This window comes from Lepisosteus oculatus, unplaced genomic scaffold (assembly GCF_040954835.1).
Source record: "Lepisosteus oculatus isolate fLepOcu1 unplaced genomic scaffold, fLepOcu1.hap2 HAP2_SCAFFOLD_93, whole genome shotgun sequence".
NCBI classification, from domain to species: Eukaryota; Metazoa; Chordata; class Actinopteri; order Semionotiformes; family Lepisosteidae; genus Lepisosteus; species Lepisosteus oculatus.
The window spans coordinates 208,053-226,306 of NW_027168429.1; the positions used below are offsets into that span (position 1 = coordinate 208,053).

The following is an 18,254-nucleotide window of genomic DNA, read 5'->3' on the forward strand; positions in this document are numbered from 1 at the left end:
TATTACAGCATGTTAATCATTAAACATTAAAAAGGCGGTATATTTTATAAAGGCAAGATTGTTCTGTTGGACAAAAGTACACAACCTACCACCTTTATCATAAATATTTTAATTATGCAGGAATATTTTATGCATCAAAGTCTTTACTGAAGATATTACTAAGAGTATTAATAATGAATGACCTTGGACAAGCTGTAAGCTCAAAGTATTACCCTGGTCCACATTCTTTGTAACCGTCTTTGTAAACGAAAAGAGTTTATTTTTTCATTGACAAAAAGTAACACCACAGCATTTAGTTAATCCGATCACGCAAGCCCAGGCCGCCTTCAAAGCCTCTGTGCTGCCGGTCGTGGTTTGCAATGCACCTGGCCTTACAAACGAGCCAGTGGGGCCCGTTCAGCTCCGGGCTCATCGCCTGCGGCTCACGGCTTGCGAGCGTGCCCAATCCGTGCGATAACTCGGAAAACACCCGGCCACACTGTGCCGGAAACGACGCACTCTGGGAAGCCGCTATGGAAAGCGAGGTCCCAAGATCCCCTGCGGCCGGACACTTCCCACCCCCCAAAGAAAAGAGCGGCAATCAGACGGCCGAGACCGAGGACTCGCGGAGCAGACTGCCACAATCGCCATAACAAGACCGATTGCGAGCGTTTTTGTTTTCTCTCTTTGACCAGCCAGGCTGTGCCCCACCCGAAGGCAGGGAAGCGCAAAAATTGCATGGAACTCATTCATGCTCCTCTCCATGGAAATCTTTAGTAAAAGGCGAAAGATTTGTACGAGATGAAAAGAAACCAGAGTGCATGGCTGCACGGCTGCAGGAGCCCAGGCCGCCTTCAAAGCCTCTGCGCTGCCGGTCGTGGTTGGCAATGCACCTGGCCTTACAAACGAGCCAGTGGGGCCCGTTCAGCTCCGGGCTCATCGCCTGCGGCTCACGGCTTGCGAGCGTGCCCAATCCGTGCGATAACTCGGAAAACACCCGGCCACACTGTGCCGGAAACGACGCACTCTGGGAAGCCGCTATGCAAAGCGAGGTCCCAAGATCCCCTGCGGCCGGACACTTCCCCCCCCCCAAAGAAAAGAGCGCCAATCAGACGGCCGGAGACCGAGGACTCGCGGAGCAGACTGCCACAATCGCCATAACAAGACCGATTGCGAGCGTTTTTGTTTTCTTTCTTTGACCAGCCAGGCTGCGCCCCACCCGAAGGCAGGGAAGCACAAAAATTGCATGGAACTCAATCATGCTCCTCTCCACGGAAATCTTTAGTAAAAGGCGAAAGATTTGTACGAGATGAAGAGAAACCAGAGTGTGTGGCTGCACAGCTGCAGGAGCCCAGGCCGCCTTCAAGGCCTCTGCGCTGCCGGTCGTGGTTGGCAATACACCTGGCCTTACAAACGAGCCAGTGGGGCCCGTTCAGCTCCGGGCTCATCACCTGCGGCTCACGGCTTGCGAGCGTGCCCAATCCGTGCGATAACTCGGAAAACACCCGGCCACACTGTGCCGGAAACGACGCACTCTGGGAAGCCGCTATGCAAAGCGAGGTCCCAAGATCCCCTGCGGCCGGACACTTCCCACCCCCCAAAGAAAAGAGCGCCAATCAGACGGCCGGAGACCGAGGACTCGCGGAGCAGACTGCCACAATCGCCATAACAAGACCGATTGCGAGCGTTTTTGTTTTCTCTCTTTGACCAGCCAGGCTGCGCCCCACCCGAAGGCAGGGAAGCACAAAAATTGCATGGAACTCATTCGTGCTCCTCTCCACGGAAATCTTTAGTAAAAGGCGAAAGATTTGTACGAGATGAAAAGAAACCAGAGTGCATGGCTGATTAAGGCCATTTAAGGCCTTAATCAGGCAATTAAGGCCCACACCGATCCTGAGCCTCAGAACTCCGGGCGCAATTAAGGCCCAAACCAGTTCTGACCTTCAGAACTCCGGGCGCAATTAAGGCCCACACCAGTCCTGAACTTCACGGTAAGGGTCCAAAACCCGGTCAAAAACTCCACGCGCAATTAAGGCATAAACCAGCTTCGAACGCCTGTACACAATACCGCGGAACCCCTGCCAGACCAAATTCTGGGCTTACAGCAAACAACCCATTACATACACCGGTGTCTTCCCCGGGCCAGAGGAATTCAGAAACTCACGTTTACTCCGTCATCTCGGGCGATTCTCGCAGGGAGCAGAGATTTCCCAATCGGTCAGAGAGAGTCGGGACTTTTAAATAAAAGAGGAGTCCTTACCTCTTAGTTATGTGCGCGCTGACCATCTCTCCTGCCGATGGGAAGTTCTGCGCCTTCTGGAGCATCTGCCGACTACGCCAAATTTGTTGTAACAGAAGAAATAAGGTTCTTGATCCCGAGATGAAGTAAAACAGATGAGTTTATTGCATGCAAGGAACAATAAAGCCGAAGTCTTGTTTCCCGCAAGAAACAACAAAACCGAAGTATTGTTCCCCGTACTGTTACAAACTTTTGGGTTATATAGTGTTTTCTTCTCCGTTTCTGACGTCACTCGGTCTGATGGTAAAGAGGGGGGTTCATGGTATTTGGCCAGTTTACGATGTTCTGGACAAATGGTCAGTTTAACATTACACCCAGGGGGGTTCCTAGCTTGCATCTGCAATCCTTATCAGTTAACCCCCCTTTCCTGCCATAAACCCCAGTTTGTGACTTGAAAGTCTAAACCCCCTACAGAAAGGATTAAATTCAAACCCCCGTCTCCACATCTTTCTTCAGTATCTTAATAAAGTGAAGGAGCTGCCCCTTCGCCAAGGCGGTGTGGGGCAGAATGGACAACATAATGCAACTCCTGGAAACGAATGCGGTGCTCAACTACCAGTACATTCTGCTGGGGCTGGCACCTACCGGACTGGACAGGGGGACGCAGTTCCTGATGTGGCTGCTGCTGTCCCTCACAAAGAAAGGCCTGTGGGACGCGAGAAACAATCTCATCCGGCACAACAACAAGTGGGGAGCGAGGGAGCTGGAAGAGAGGATCCTGGCGGACCTCAGGAGGAGGATGAAGCGCGACGTTGCTAAATGGGGTTTCCCCACGGCAAAGGAGCACTGGAAAGGCCTATGGACCCTGTACAGGGATTAATGGTTTACAGCAAGCGGTAGGGTTTGGAGGGACTCTCATAATAGCGCAAATCCGCCCACCCTTGCAAGGATTGATAACGGACAATCACCGCCGTTCCGCCGATGTTTTAATTTTGTGGAGTGTTATCGTGTGAGACGTTTCCCTTTGAGATGTGTTTTTTTTCGGAATAAAGTATATTTTATAAGAAAAAAAAAGATTGTACCATAAAGATTTCCATGGAGAGGACTATGGTTTCCTGCAGGACTATGCCGGTAGGAGGACCAGGTTCCACAACTTCAAGGGGCTGTGTCGAGGCGATCCACAGTACTGTCAGGACCAGCCCTGGCAGTTTTAGGATTCCCATTCTGGAACATAGATGAGGCACATGGTACAGTTCCACTATAATTTTGAATATATTTTCCTAGCAGGACCTACAGTACAGTACCTAACTACCTGCAGCTACAAAGGGGCACCCCCCTCTTTGATCGGGTTTGGACGTTTAACCCTATTCTGTGTTCTCCGGCGCCATTTGAGGTGGGCGATACAACCGGAGGTGGTTGCGATGCACCCACTTGTAGACCAGAGATTGCCTTCCCTTCTCAATCTGAATTCGATAAGCTACCGGTGATACCTTATCGACAATCTCGTGGGGTCCTGTCCAACTGGGTAAGAACTTCCGGGCCACCCCTGTGGGTTTGGCAAATTGGAAGTACAGGACCTTGTCTCCTACTTGGAGTTCCTGGTTAACTGCCTTTCGGTCATAGTATGCTTTCCTACCCTCTGCACTCCTTCCCAGATTGTTCTGGGCAAAAGCAAAGGTTGCCTGCAGATGTGCTCGCAGGTCTGACACATACTGATGGGCCGTAGCAGCCCCCGTCGTGCTCAGGTCCTCCACCCCATAAAGACAGTGTAGGGGAAGAGTCATCTTCCGACCTGTCATCATCTCAAAAGGTGGGACCCCCGTAGAGCAATGGGGCTTACCTCGGATGGCCATCAGAACCAGGGGCAGCTTAATGTCTCAGTCCCTACTGCTGTTGGAGACAAACTTTTTGAGCATACTAACCACCTTTCGGTTTGCCCTTTCTGCCTGGCCCGAGGATTGAGGGTGGTAGGAGATATGCAACTGGGTCTTGACCCCAAGCATATTCCACAGGGTTGCCATTACTGTAGCTGTGAAATGGGTTCCCCGATCCGAGACCACGGTCAGGGGGAATCCCCATCGACTGAACACATGGTTCACCAACAGCACTGCAGTTGTCTCTGCCGTGTTGTTGGGTGCTGGGAGGCACTCAATCCATTTTGTGAATGCACACGTAACAGTGAGGAAATATTTGTTCCCTCTGGATGACCTCACCAGCGGCCCCACCCAATCCATTTGAAGATTGGACCAGGTGAATGTCATGCCCTTTTTCTGGAGTGGTGCACGGTGCAAGGGCCGTGATGGTTGGAACTGGCTACACGTCAGACACCCCTTTACATACGCGGCGATGTCTTGGCCCATGTGAGGCCAGAATGCCACCTGCTGGATAGTGTCGTATGTAGCCTTGATTCCCCGGTGACCCCCACAGGGTTCGTCATGAGCGTGTTGGATCATGACCCCCCGATGACAGTGGGGAACTACCCACTTTGGGACACCTTGTGCAACTGGTACACAAACCAACAACCCCTTTATAATTTTTAGGTTGTCTTTCACCTCTGCCAGCTCCTTCAGCTCCAGAGACTGGCTCAGCACCTGCTCCGAAAGAGGTTGACGCACTGGGTCAGCGATATGCTGATACATTTGCCCAATTGCTGGGTCCTGTTTCTGCATTTCCGCAAGATCGGTGTTAAAACCCTGTGACCCAAGCACTACAGATTGAGGGTCAGCTCCGACATCCTGTCTAGCCCTGCTTCGGGTGACCGCCTTGACCTCAGCCACGAATTCTGGGGGTAGCCATTCCTGCTGGAACTGCCAGGGTTCACCCTCTAAGGCGCCAGATTTGGCCAACCGGTCGGCCTCATCATTCCCGTCTTTGTCGGGTCCCTTCACCTGGGAGTGTCCCTTCACCTTCCTCCAGTAAACCATCATTCCAGCCTCGGTCGTGAGCTTGTCACTGGCCAGGAACAACTCTTTGTTCTTTACTTCCTTGCCCCGGGCATTTTTCATGCCGTTACCCTTCCAATACGGAACGTGAGACACGAAGCTATGTCGGGCGTAGTTCGAGTCACTACAGATGACAAACTGTTTAAGGCCATGTGTCAGGGCCTGCTGGAGGGTGATCAGCACCCCAGCTACTTCCGCATACTGACTAGTCTTTGGTCCTAGCTTATAGCGGGTCGGCCCACAGGGAGTATTGTCTTGCCAGACTACTCCTACCCCTGCTAGCACCTGCTGTTCGTGGCGAAAAGAGCAACCGTCAACATAGGCCATGGGTAAGCCCTGGCCCACGTTCTCATCGTAGTACCGATGATTGTTCGGTAGCTCAGCAGCGGGAATTGTTTCTGGAGCTTCCATGTCAGTGTCACAGCCGTGACACACTTGGCCCAAAGCCAGGCCCTGTCCCAGGTACATTTTCTTGCTCTGTGCATAACGTACCTCTATCTCATAGCCTTGTAGGGCCATCATTCATGCCACAATCCTGCTATTTGACACCCTGCCCGCTTTCAGTCTCTGGCTATGCAGGAATGTCACAGGTTGGTGGCAGGTTTCGATGATGATCTTTTGTCCCCCAACATAACTACGGAAGTGTTCTACCGACCAGACCGTAGACAACAGGGCCTTCTCGCAGTCCAAGAACTTTTGCTCCACTGGGCTCAGGGCTCGACTGGCATATGCCACCACCCTTCGCTCTTGGTTATATTCCTGACTCAGAGCAGCCCCAAGGCAGTGCTCTGAGAACCCTGCTTCAAGGTAGAAGACCTTATTTTTGTCAGGGTAGGCCAAGCTCGGCGCACTACCGAGTCTGCGCTTCAGCTCCATCACAGCCTGTTCTGGGGAAGGCCCCCACTCAAAGGGCACGTCTTTCTGCAACAGCTTGTGGAGGGGCCTTGCTATTTCAGCGTAATCCTCAATGAACTGCTGGGAATAATTACATACTCCCAGAAAGCTGCGCAGTTCAGACAGGTTAGTGGGCGACTTCATATTCTGGATAGCTTGGACTCTGCTGGACTGTGGCTGTATGCCTTGGGCTCCAACCAACAGTCCCACGTACTCCACTTGGGTCCTACACCACTGTCCCTTAGCCAGGGACAGTTTGGCCCCTGCACAGGAGAGCTGGGTCAACACATGCCTGATCTCGGCCATGTGTTCTTCCCAGGTCTGACTCCTCATCAGAATATCGTCCACATAGACCAGGTTGCCCCTGGCGGCTGCATGACTCATGGCTTTGTGCAGAAATATGTTGAACTCCGCTGGGGAGTTGGAATACCCAAAGGGGCATCGATTCCAGGTGAACTGCCTGTTTCCAAAGGAAAAGGCCAGTTTGTACTGGTCTGTTGGTTCTACCTTAAGGGTCCAGAACCCATTGGCCACATCCACTGTGGTGAAATATTTCGCTGTTGTCACCTTGAATAACTCCTGATCTAGGTAGATCATTGGCCATCGTGACAAAGGAACCTGTTTATTCAGCTGCCGGTAGTCAATGGTCAGACGCCATTTACCATTGGGTTTCAGCACCGGCCACAGTGGGGAGTTATAAGTGGAGTTACACTCCCTTATGATCTGACGCTCTAGTAGAGCATCCAACGTCTGCTTTATGGACTCGTATGCCGTGAGGGGAATGCGATACTGCCTGACATAGGTTGGGCGGGCGCCAGGGGCCGTTGGAATGCGCACTGTGTTCAAATCCGTCACCCCGCAGTCATAGGCGTCCCGTGCAAACACTTCCCGGAAATCCTGGAAATTCTGACGCAGCTGCTGACGCTGGCTTTCCGTTTCCAGGGCATCTGCCTTGCCAACCTGTTCCTGTACGTGCTCTAGGAACCCCCCTTTTGACGGCATGGCGGTATCCCGGGTCGTACTCTCGGCTGAGTGGTCCATCGGAACCTGCGTGTACTGTGTACACAACCATCTCATCCTTATCGCTAAGGTCCACCCTGCACACCTCCTGGTTGCAGAATCCCTCTATTGGCATAATTGCAATCATCCACCGGGGGTAGGTGTAGTACACCTGCTCGGTTCCCCCCTCCCTGGCCAAGGGACCAGGGAGCTGCCCCAGTACTGGGATGGCTAGTTCGAAATCATAGAAACCATTGTCAATTACCAGTCCCATGTCAGTGCGAGCAGGGATTTTGACATCTTGTTTTGCTATGTTCTGCACCAACAGGCAGGTGGCTCGGCCATTCCGTTCCAGTCTGGGGGTACAACAGACTGCTAGGTTCAGTCTGATAAACTGAGCTGATGGTTGGAAGAAAACCATCTCAGCGTCCATTCTCTGTCCCTTCTTTAGGACAAGGCGTACTGGAAACCCTGCTGTTGACGCAGGAACGATCAGGTCCGATTCGTTTACTACCTGGCAGGCCTGAGGAATCGTCTGACCTGACCGAATGTTCTCGGGGTCACCGCTTAGAGAGTGGACATCTGGGTCCACCCGTGTCCACAGCACACTGTTTACTGTGTCCAGCTGGGCGCCCAGTCGAACCAATAGGTACTTCCAATAGGAAGTAGTGAGCAAACTTCCTTTTTCCGATGGAGATGGAAGCTACACAGCTTCCTTTGCTCCAAATGGACCTATGAGATGGGGGTGCCCACCACAGAACCTGTGACTGCGTCACCAGGGTCACCTGACAGCTTCGCGACAGGTCCTCAAACAGACCTTCACTGATTATGGACTTCTCAGAGCTGAGGCTAAGAATTACATCATCAACCTGCACTTCTGCCACCTGGACCCCCTCCCACCACCATGGGGTGGTAGTCCTGGACCCCCTGAGGTACCAGGGTGCACAGAAAGGACTCCCATTCATTACCGGACAGGGAGATCCACTCTTCTTCAGGGATGAAAAGGGGGTGTGCTTTACCTGGCGGGTCAAGCAGCTGCTCGGAGCACTGCTCCTGTAGTTGGGAGACCGTGGGAGTGCTGGCCTGGGCAGGACTTCCCTGTAGTTTTGGAAAGCAAGAAGAGACATTTATTCTCGTCCAGAGGAACCAGGAGGAACCTCCAACTCAGCTATAGTGTTCAGTGGGCACTGTGTGATCACAGCATAACCACTGAATCCCCCTTTTTGCTGTGCAACAGGCTTAGGGTTTTTGACCTGAGCCCACAATTTTCCACGCTGGCAGTCCACCAGAGGCTCCAGCCTGTCAAGCAGGTCTTGGCCAATGAGTAGTGGCTCTGTTTTAAACCTAGAGATGTAAACAGGATGCACCACGTTCATTGGCCCGAACCTAAGTGCCACCCACACTCGGTGTGTGATCCTGGCATGATCCTGGGTATAGCTGGAAATATCTATCTTACACGGTTCTACCTTAAGTCTGATGCCTTTTCCTTTCGCTACTCGTTTGAGCTCGCTGAGTAGATCGGCTGACATCAAACTAATTTCAGCCCCAGTGTCAATCAGTGCTTCTCTATCTAAGACGTTTTCAAGAGAAACCTTGATATAAATACGCCTTGCTTTGCCTTTCTGGCTGAGATTCCCTAAGAATTGTAGGAAGCCTGCCTTTTCTTTGACTTCAGGGGCGGGGTCAGCGCCCAACTCAGAGTCACAGCCTTCTTCCAGGCAGGAACCCTCCCACCCAATCAGATAGACTGAGGGAGGGGCTTGGGACGGATCCCCGCCTCCTCCAGTGAGAAGGGGCGTGGTCCCCCTAAGCTCATTCACACTTCCGGCATTCGGTGCGGAAGGTTTACCCTGTCCTGATCTCTCAGGCAGGGCTTGTTCAAGCCTGGCCAGGCGGGCTGCAGTTGACTCCCTTCGTCCAGTCTTATGATAGGCTCTGCCTGAGCCCTTGCCTTCCCCGTAGCGCTCACGGCGGCTCTGACGCTTAGTGCGGTCCTGCCTGCCTATTTTGCGCCGGGGCTTAGCGAGCTCAGGAACCTCAGCTGCCTCGAGCTGAGGCGAGTCGTCAACCCTGCTGGCTTTAGTGGCGAACACGGCCGTTTTAGCAGGTTTTTGCTCTGAGGAAGCAGAGACTTCAGCTCCCCAGGCTTTTTGAGCCAACCTTCTAATGTCAGACATTTTCATCGCTTTTGCATCAGTGTGCATCACAATCATTTTCCTGACTGAGGGATGCAGATTAGCAATGAATAAACCTTTGAAATTCACGTTCTCTTCGCAACCCTCTTCATTCCGCCCTGCAAAATAAGTGCGCCTAAGCCTCTGATAATAGTCGCGAGGGGCTTCAGCTTTTTCGTGCTTAATATGGTGCACAGCGGCCACGGCAGCTATGGGATCGATAAAAGCCGAAAATTCTCCGATCATTGCCTGACACAGCTCCTCAAAGCTATTACAGACCTCCGGTCCTTGTCTAGACATCCACTCGTGGACCGCTCGGCTGGTAGTTTTCCTTACTAACATAGCCTTTTCCTGTTCGGACGCTTCGGGCATAAACTGCAAAGTATATCTCAGCTCATCGATGTAGGTCTCCACATTATTCCCTGACACTGACGGGTCAAACCTTTCTACATCTTTGGCTAACTGCCTCAGGGAGTGGAGGTTAATTTTTACGGTTTCTCCGCGGGCAGGGAGACGGCCGTGATCAGGAGCAGGGGGTTTATGCCTGATCTGACTCGCCCTTGCGTTTCGCGCAGGACTCGGCGATCTCCCCCATGCCGATCCGACCACAGACCCTGGCCGGGAGAAACCTCCTCCCGGCGCGCTGGGTGAGCGCTCCGGGCTGCTAGGTGGGCTGGCATGCAAGTGGGATCTAGTCTATTTTGCTTCCAGTACGGCAGCATCTGACTCCTTTTGCCTTTCCTGGCTGAGCTCATTTAAACTCTCAATTTCTTTTTCTTTTTCTTTCAAGCTCGCTTCCAGGTCTCTCCTAGCTACCTCAGCCGCAGTTTCTCTAGCAGACAAGTCATCTAATTTACCTAAAACTTCCCTGAGTCAGTCTTCACTTTCCTCATTTTTCACTCTCTTTTCTCTGATTATATCCAACAACTCAACTCGCTCCGCCTTATATCTTTCTAGCGTTCCCTGAAGCTTTTGAAACTTTGTCAGCTCGGACAAAGACAGTTCCAGCTGTTTAGCTAGATTTAAGGTGAAACTCGATAGGACCAGAACTGCTTTCACAGACCCTCCTGTGTTAAGCTGGTTCGCTACCTTAGCTACTAAATCTACTTGCAGCTTCTCAATATCATCAAAGTTCAACTTTTCGATACCACTCCAGTAACCAGGATTGTCGTCGCTAGAAATAGTACTTATAAGCGACTCCACTTCAGACATTTTAGCAGCCATTGTCATTACGTCTGTAGGGAAAACCGGTTCAGGGACGCCAAATATGTAATCATAGTGGCTCTCTGAAGGCACCAGTTCTGTAGGGTTTGGGCATTTACTGAGACAATTATTAATTGTAGCAGTAAATCACAAAGTTGATTCTTTTGATGGCTTTAGAATCCAACCATGCGATATAACTCAAACAACGCACACACACAGGTACTAATACACGAGGATACATTTATTAATACATAGAATATGCATATAAACCTAACAGATCTTATCGAGAGGGTTATCAGAATACAAAAGGTATATATTCAATCAGTTACAAAGTGTTACACATATCAAGAGGACATACGTTCAGTATATCATTCATTAAGACCGTTTCATAAATGAACTTGGTTACAACTTCTACATTAGATACTCAAAACAAGTACATAACTCTTAGGAATTAAATTGATATCAACTGGTTGGGATAACAATTGAATTCTCGAGCTGTAATGCATTGAAGTTGAATACTCATCCAATCTTTGGGGATTCAGATCTCCTGCGGACTCAAAGAAACAGTTGCAGGCTGTTGCTGTCCAATCCGCTCTCTCTGGCTCCGTGCCAGGCTGTGCTGTGCGGCTTGCGACGGTGCGCTGCTGATGCTCACTGTTGCCTTTAACTAGCAAAGTTTGTGCACAGGAGGAAAGATGACTGTGGGTCCCAGCAAGTCAGGAAGAGGACCGGTTCGTTCCTGATGAAGAGCTAGTTCTGAATAGTGATTCAGCTGTCCACAGTTCCGACCTGTTCACAAGGCCTGCTGCTGGTTACTCTCTGGCAACCTCCACTCTAGACTCTTAGAACAAAGGAAGGTTCTGGCACTCGGACATACTGGCCGTTCCATGGTTGTCCGGGCTGAGTCTCAGGATGGTCAGGAGGCGCGCTGCGAGAATGTCCTGCCCTTGGGATTCTCCTTTGAATTCCCTTTAGAATTGTTGAATCTGAATCTGAATCTGAATCTTGTTGAATCTTCCCTTCTGAATCTGAATCTCCAGGCTCTCTGTGTTGCCTGTTTTTACCTGGAGGAACTTCAGCTCATTGATTGGCTGAAAGTTCCATGGGCATCAGAGTCCCATGTGGGTTACTCGGCCCTACCAGTCCCTGATTGGTTGATCAAGGTGAGATATGAATCACTTACTCCTGACACTTAGTAATGCAGTCCAGATGTCCAACTGGCACTCCCTAGACAGATAGGCGCCAATGGATGACCATTGATCATGATAGCCAGGCTTAGCTAAGTGCATCCCCCTTTGGGAGCTGTCCTTATCAAAAGAAAACATCTTGCATGAATAGTTTCTCTGTGGCTGCACCACAGAGATGAACAGAGAAATGGGGCCTCATTTGGGAAGGCTCAGAACACTTAATTCTTTCTATTAATAAGCCTCACCGCTACACGTCAGAGAAACTTTAAGAGTATTACTTTTTTTTTTCTTTTTCCAAAATACAGTATGGAATCTAGACACCCGAGCAGATGGATTTCCAATCAGCACACGTTACACTAAACGCTAGAAAACAGGGGGATTTCTTTACGCAGTTATCAGCACACCCGGTATTCGCGTATAGAAGCCGCGGTGCTGTGCTGAACTTGAACTCACAGCAACATCAGTTATTCTGTGCGACTGATTCTCATTTCATTCTAAACTCGCCCACCCAGGGACGCCATTAAATGTAATGGTTTGATGGGTTTACTGAGACAATTATTTATTGTAGCAGTAATCACGAGGTTGTTAGTTGGGGCTTTTAGAAAATCAATCGTCAGAACAACTAACAACGCACACACAGGGGTTCAATACACTAGATACATTTATTAATATAAATTGTGCACCAAACATATACTAGTCTGCCTGGATACGAGTGGCAGACCTTACTGTGAGGGTTATCAATATACAAGGTATATAATCCCGAAGAGATGCAAACACAAAGAGATACACAACAGAGAATATATGTCAATATATATCGTTCGGTTACCAAATCGCTAATCAGTGTTATTACCCACTGTTACTCTAAACTCGGAAGTAAATACATTACTCATGAATTAAATTGATAACAACTCGTGTTGAGGTACAATTGAATTCTCGAGACACAATGTAGAACATGGGGTTTACTTATCCACTGTGTATGGATTTGGAATTTCCCGGCACGAACACCAAACCAGCTGACAGGCTCTGTTGCAGCCTCTGTTCCAGCGGTTGTCCAATGGGCGTTGTCCCGGCATCCTCTGGCTACCGGCCAACCAGTCAAGGTGCAGCTCGGAGTAGGACGGGCGGAGGAATCTGACTGCGGCGCGCAGGGCAGTCGTTGCTCCGAGGGGATCTACCAGCAGTCCGGCTGGCTGGTAGAAAGTCTCTATGCACAGAGTGTGACCGCGAGTCCTCACAAGTCACTCTTGTGCCTGGGAAGAAGCTGGTTCGTTCCCGGACCAGCACTGCTTCTGAATAAGCTATTCAGGTTGTCGACGAGGATCCAGCTGTAGGGTCCAACTGTCCAACACAAACACAATCTGTAGCGTTTAGCGTGACATAGTCTTGCAGGCATCGTGCTGTCTCACTGCAATACTATACCGCTGGAGGAAACAGTCCATCTGGCCATGAAACTCATTTGAACGTCTAGCTACAGCAACTAACAATATCATGATTTATTCAGGATTTGTGGAATCAGCACGTCCCGGAGACAGCTTCCGAAATCGTGAGCATTCTCTGGTGGTGTCCTGCAGGGCTTTTGCGGGTGTGCGTTGGTGGTATAGTGGTGAGCATAGCTGCCTTCCAAGCAGTTGACCCGGGTTCGATTCCCGGCCAACGCAGTGGCGATTGGTTCTAAATGCTGTCATGAGCCTTGGATTGTGACTAGCAAAGCGAAGCCTTTTGAAAGAGCTAAAGCACTGCAAAACGGAATTGAAGGAGAATCTTACAGGGGATTCTGAGCGTTGTCTGCATACACGCAGTCCGATACGGGTGCTGAAAGCTACTCTCAATGTCATGCTGCCTTTCCCCGGAGTAAATCTGTTACATTGAAAGAATGCTTCTGGCAGGTTCAAAAAGGGACCCTTGTTAATTGGAGAAATCAATGATTTCGAATGAATTCTGTATGCGTTAAAAGACAGCTATACACAGAAAACATGCAGGACACTGCTCATGATGTCTCAGTGCGTTTTTCCAAGCCATCTGACAAAGCCCGCCCACTGAAAACTGCAGCACATCGTGTAAAGACGTTCAACTTTGTAACTACTGCACGCACAGGAAGAACCAGGGAAAATCTGATCATGTTTCTCTATAACAACAATTAAAAAAAACATTATTTTACATATCACCTTATGTGCAATAAAATTTATGCGCAAAGAAATTTAAAATAGTCTTCTTTAGGTGTGAGGGTAGGAGTGGATCACAGCAGGCATAATTGGCAAATTAGGAAAACAAAGAACTGGACAGGCGAGACATTTATCCAGAGAGCGAGTGATCAGAAAAAGGAACAGCTGTTACACCCAGGTTTTACGCTCTCTCTCTGTTGAATGAATGAAAGCATTTTATTAAAAACGTTTGCATTTGTCTGGGTATTTACTTTGTAATCTGTGGTTTACATCTACTGTATTGTTTTGAGATGCCACTTTTAAAGGTGATATGTAAAATAAAGTTTTTTATTATTGTTATAGAGAAACATGATCAGATTTTCCCTGGTTCAGAAAAAAGACGATTAAAATCTGTAATCTTTTCACTTGTATGTCATCGGAAAATACAATCAGTTTCTGCTTTGTGTAAGGATGGTGTCAAAAAGTAATCTAAGTGGTGAGAAAGCTGTGCTCCTCAAAGCGCTTTACAGGATAAAAACAATAACAACAATGGTGGCTGGGCAAACGATTTTTTTTATAGAAATACAAAATGAGATACTGTATAATGATGTGCATGAACAAAGTTATACTGCAATTTTCCTTAGATACGCGATTAAAAAAAATAAAAAATTTTGAATCCCTGGCGGAACACATTCCATAAGAATCAGCGCTTTTATACAGTATATCGCCTTTAAACACATATATTTAAACACGTGTTTACGATTTAAATCAAAACGTGATTCAAATCAATATAAATGTTTATTTTGTAACGCATAGGTGACTATTCATTGTTATTAAAAAGACTTAAATTCGATCATGTTGTGATATTTAGAAATATAAATTTGTTTGGTGCGAGTGAGGTTTTATTTAATCTCTGACCCAGGGAAACGTTTAATTTTTTCAAAGAAATGTTTGTTAAAAAATAAAGTCATAGTTCCATGGGATTCAATCACAGACCATGTGACATGGAAGTCAGGAACCTAACCCACAGCACCACCAGTCGCATGCTGAGGGCTGAAAACTACAGAAACATTATCGACAATGTACAAATTTGATAAAGCTATAAAATAATGTAATTAGGCACAGAAGAAGTTTACAGCACAGTACAATAATAAATGCTGACCATGAGTTTAGAAGCATAAATTACCTTACACTCAATTTAAACACAAGCTGTCTTTAGCCCTCTAAGCTGGTTCATACAGAAATGTAGAGATCCAGGCTCAGAACACACAGCTTCATTAGCGAATACATATGCAGGACAAGTGGAGAAGACGTTTTACAGTGGATGGATTTTTAGAAACATCCCATCAGTGACATCACTGAAGTCAACTCCTAGGTAACTGTCGTGTGGATAGTTTCACAAGAATCAGACAAAGGTTTAAGCATCGCTTGTTCTAGATAAAACTGCAAAAAAAAAAAAACAACAACCCATAATGTACTTCTTTGCGGCTCTGTTTGCCCAAATCATATATTCACAACGTGAAATTAGAAAATAATATTACGTAACCAAAATTCGCAATATGGAAACAGAACCTGTGTAATTGTTGACAGATTATGTACTTGTAACATTTTTACAAGACGAACTACAACATTTAAAAAATGACTTGTATGTACTTGATATCTCTAATCAATCCACTGCACTGCATTAAAACAAAACGAAAACTAAAACGCCCTGGGCATACCGTTTCGCGCTTCTGTAAATCAAGTTAAAAATATCTCAAGACCGATACTGGTCATAATGAAACCATCTTTCGTGTATGTTTTCTTTAAAGTACCGAGACCAGCCATATACTGTATATATACCATATACAGTAAGTACAGACGTTTAAAAAGCTCCACTCATGCCGACGATGCAGCATGAAGAAGCGCAACCTAACGTTTGACAGACAAAAGCCGGGCGCCGCTACGAGCAATATGAAATCAAACTGACAGCACACGGCGTTTCTCGCTGACTCAAAAGTGATCTCGACAGACGCTGTTCTCTGCATAACGCTGAAAGAGCTAAAGAGCGTTTCTGTTGAGACGTAACAAGCTCGTTTCTTTCTACCATGATGTCACCATGACCAAATCTGTCTTTAAACACCTTGCTCAGTCTCTGACGACACTGTCAAAAATTGCTTTCGCCGATTGTATTGCAAACCGGCGGAAGCGGGGTATTGGGAAAAGTTTTCAACTAGCAATAATCGCGCCTTGGCTAAACCTCACAGGCTACGATACTGCCACTGCGCAAAGCTGACGGTTGCCAGGCAACCGCGGGGATCCTATGGAACTCGTTATCGATCGTCTCATGGCATGTCGTTGCGGTAACGCTTCATATTTGTCGTCTTCTTCTTCTTCTAGCTTGAGGTTTTGAAGAATTTCATGACAGACAAGGGCTCCGTTGGGAACAAAGGGCGTTGTGAGAAAACCGTTGCTTATTTTCAGCAGCAGAAATACAACCCTTTAAATACAAGATGACAGAACAATGACGAAGGGCGTGCCGGGAGGAACTCATGCACTACAGAGGAAAGGGGGTGGGCACGTACAGTTCACATTCAAGCCACAAGTACTCTTCTCGGATGTTGCATAAACAAATCCTAACGTCCTGAAAGCATTGCAGCATGTTTGTGTCCCACTTCCCGTGGTTGTACGACGACTGACACGAACGGACAAACACAATCTGTGGCGTTTAGCGTGACATAGTCTTGCAGGCATCGTGCTGTCTCACTGCAATACTATACCGCTGGAGGAAACAGCCCTGGTTCGATGAGCCTTGGAATGTGACTAGGAAAGTGAAGCCTTTTGAAAGAGGTAAAACACTGCTCAAAGGAACTGAGGGAGAATCTTACAGGGGATTCTGAGCGGTGTCTAAATAAATAAATTCTTCAGCGTCCGCGGATGGCATTTTGCAGCTGGAAACAGATGTCGACGCTTTTTGAACAGAGCACCAAAAAAGCGTCTTTTTTGAAGGTACAGGTATTGAGCATTGGTGGTTCAGTGGAAGAATTCTTGCCTGCCAAGTAAGAGGCTCGGGTTCGATTCCTGGCCAATGTAGTGGCTTTTGCATGCTCACCACTATACCACCAACACACGCCCACAGGATCCCAGCAGGACACCACCAGAGAATGCTCACGATTTCGGAAGCTGTCTCCGGGACGTTCTGATTCCACACATCCTGAATAAATCATGATATTGTTAGTTGCTGTAGCTAGACGTTCAAATGAGTTTCATGGCCAGATGGACTGTTTCCTCCAGCGGTATAGTATTGCAGTGAGACAGCACGATGCCTGCAAGACTATGTCACGCTAAACGCCACAGATTGTGTTTGTCCGAATTTGAACTTTCACAAAAGCATGCTAGCAGACAAATGCGCCTCAGAGGACTTAAGGCTGGCTTCAAGTTGGAATGATAAAGTCTCCCCGTCCGGTTAGGAAAAGGGAACTTTGTTAGACAGAAAGAAGGAAGTAACAATAACGGAGAATTGTGTGCAAGGATTTTAGAAGCTGCGCAGCCCTGCAGTTTCAATAGCCCTTTTATTCGTGTTAGATGCTGGAATTGCCTATTTTTGACGCTCTTACGAATGCGATGTCAACGAAAACAGAACAAAGCACAAAAAAACCCTCAAGTCCTGCAGTTGGATAGAATGCCGTTACACGTCCAAGCCGTATTTGACTTCATCCTACCATTGCAACACGGGGCGTATATGGAAACGAACACACGCTACGAATTGTCTCTAATCAGTCCCTACAGTTGTAAGGCGCCTGGAAGCATGCACCCCCATCATTAATCTTTGCGCATCTGTGCAAGGTAAACTCTGGAGCAGTCTTTGAAACGGCTCAAAGGAAACACGTGATTGATTCCATGTGCATCTGGGGTTCATTTCTTATTTACATTTAATTCAAGGGAAAGGCTTGGGTCAGTTTCAGACGGCCTCCAACAGCGAGATTCAAGCGCCCCACCTTCAGCCCAATCTGCGCCACCAGAACGCCAACGGCTCCTCTGCTCTCCGGGGTGCGGTTGTGACCCCGTAACCTAAAGTGTTGGTGGCAGACAAATGGAGACTAACAGGTGACATCCTAGGACATGACTACATTGTGACACTCGGTGGGGATGGTGACCATTGCTTGGAAAAGAGTGCGAGGCCCCTTTAGAAAAACATTTTGTTAACAGGCATTCTGCCTCAGCCTAAACACCTATAGCTTGAAAAGCGCATGCTATTAGACAGGCACCTCTGCAAGACCTTAAGAGTCTCTTAAACTAGTGATAGTAAGGTGTTCCCAATGGGCGATGTTCGGCTTTCAAATCATCTCTCCTTGGAAGCGCCGAGATGCAGCTGTTTAAGGCTTAGAAGCAGCTGACTGTTTCACTACCTAGCTGATCACTGTCAGTCAGGGAGCTCAGAGGTGAAAAGCCTGTCTGAGAGACAATTCGCCGTTGATCAGTTCAATATGTTCCGTACCAGCTCGGCGCACCTGAGA

General features: G+C 48.2%; 5 non-coding genes across 5 annotated transcripts; 1 reads left to right on the top strand and 4 right to left on the bottom strand.

Moving 5' to 3' along the window:
• Positions 1-683: 683 nt before the first annotated feature.
• LOC138236699 (U5 spliceosomal RNA) lies at positions 684-800 on the bottom strand. Its single transcript, XR_011188769.1, has one exon. It is a non-coding gene; the product is annotated as a U5 spliceosomal RNA (small nuclear RNA).
• Positions 801-1,191: 391 nt separating this feature from the next.
• LOC138236677 (U5 spliceosomal RNA) lies at positions 1,192-1,308 on the bottom strand. Its single transcript, XR_011188749.1, has one exon. It is a non-coding gene; the product is annotated as a U5 spliceosomal RNA (small nuclear RNA).
• A 391-nt stretch (positions 1,309-1,699) lies between these two features.
• On the bottom strand, positions 1,700-1,816 carry LOC138236688 (U5 spliceosomal RNA). Its single transcript, XR_011188759.1, has one exon. It is a non-coding gene; the product is annotated as a U5 spliceosomal RNA (small nuclear RNA).
• Positions 1,817-13,203: 11,387 nt separating this feature from the next.
• trnag-ucc (transfer RNA glycine (anticodon UCC)) lies at positions 13,204-13,275 on the top strand. The gene has a single exon. It is a non-coding gene; the product is annotated as a tRNA-Gly (tRNA).
• A 2,614-nt stretch (positions 13,276-15,889) lies between these two features.
• On the bottom strand, positions 15,890-16,031 carry LOC138236669 (U4 spliceosomal RNA). Its single transcript, XR_011188742.1, has one exon. It is a non-coding gene; the product is annotated as a U4 spliceosomal RNA (small nuclear RNA).
• Between the last annotated feature and the right edge of the window lie 2,223 nt (positions 16,032-18,254).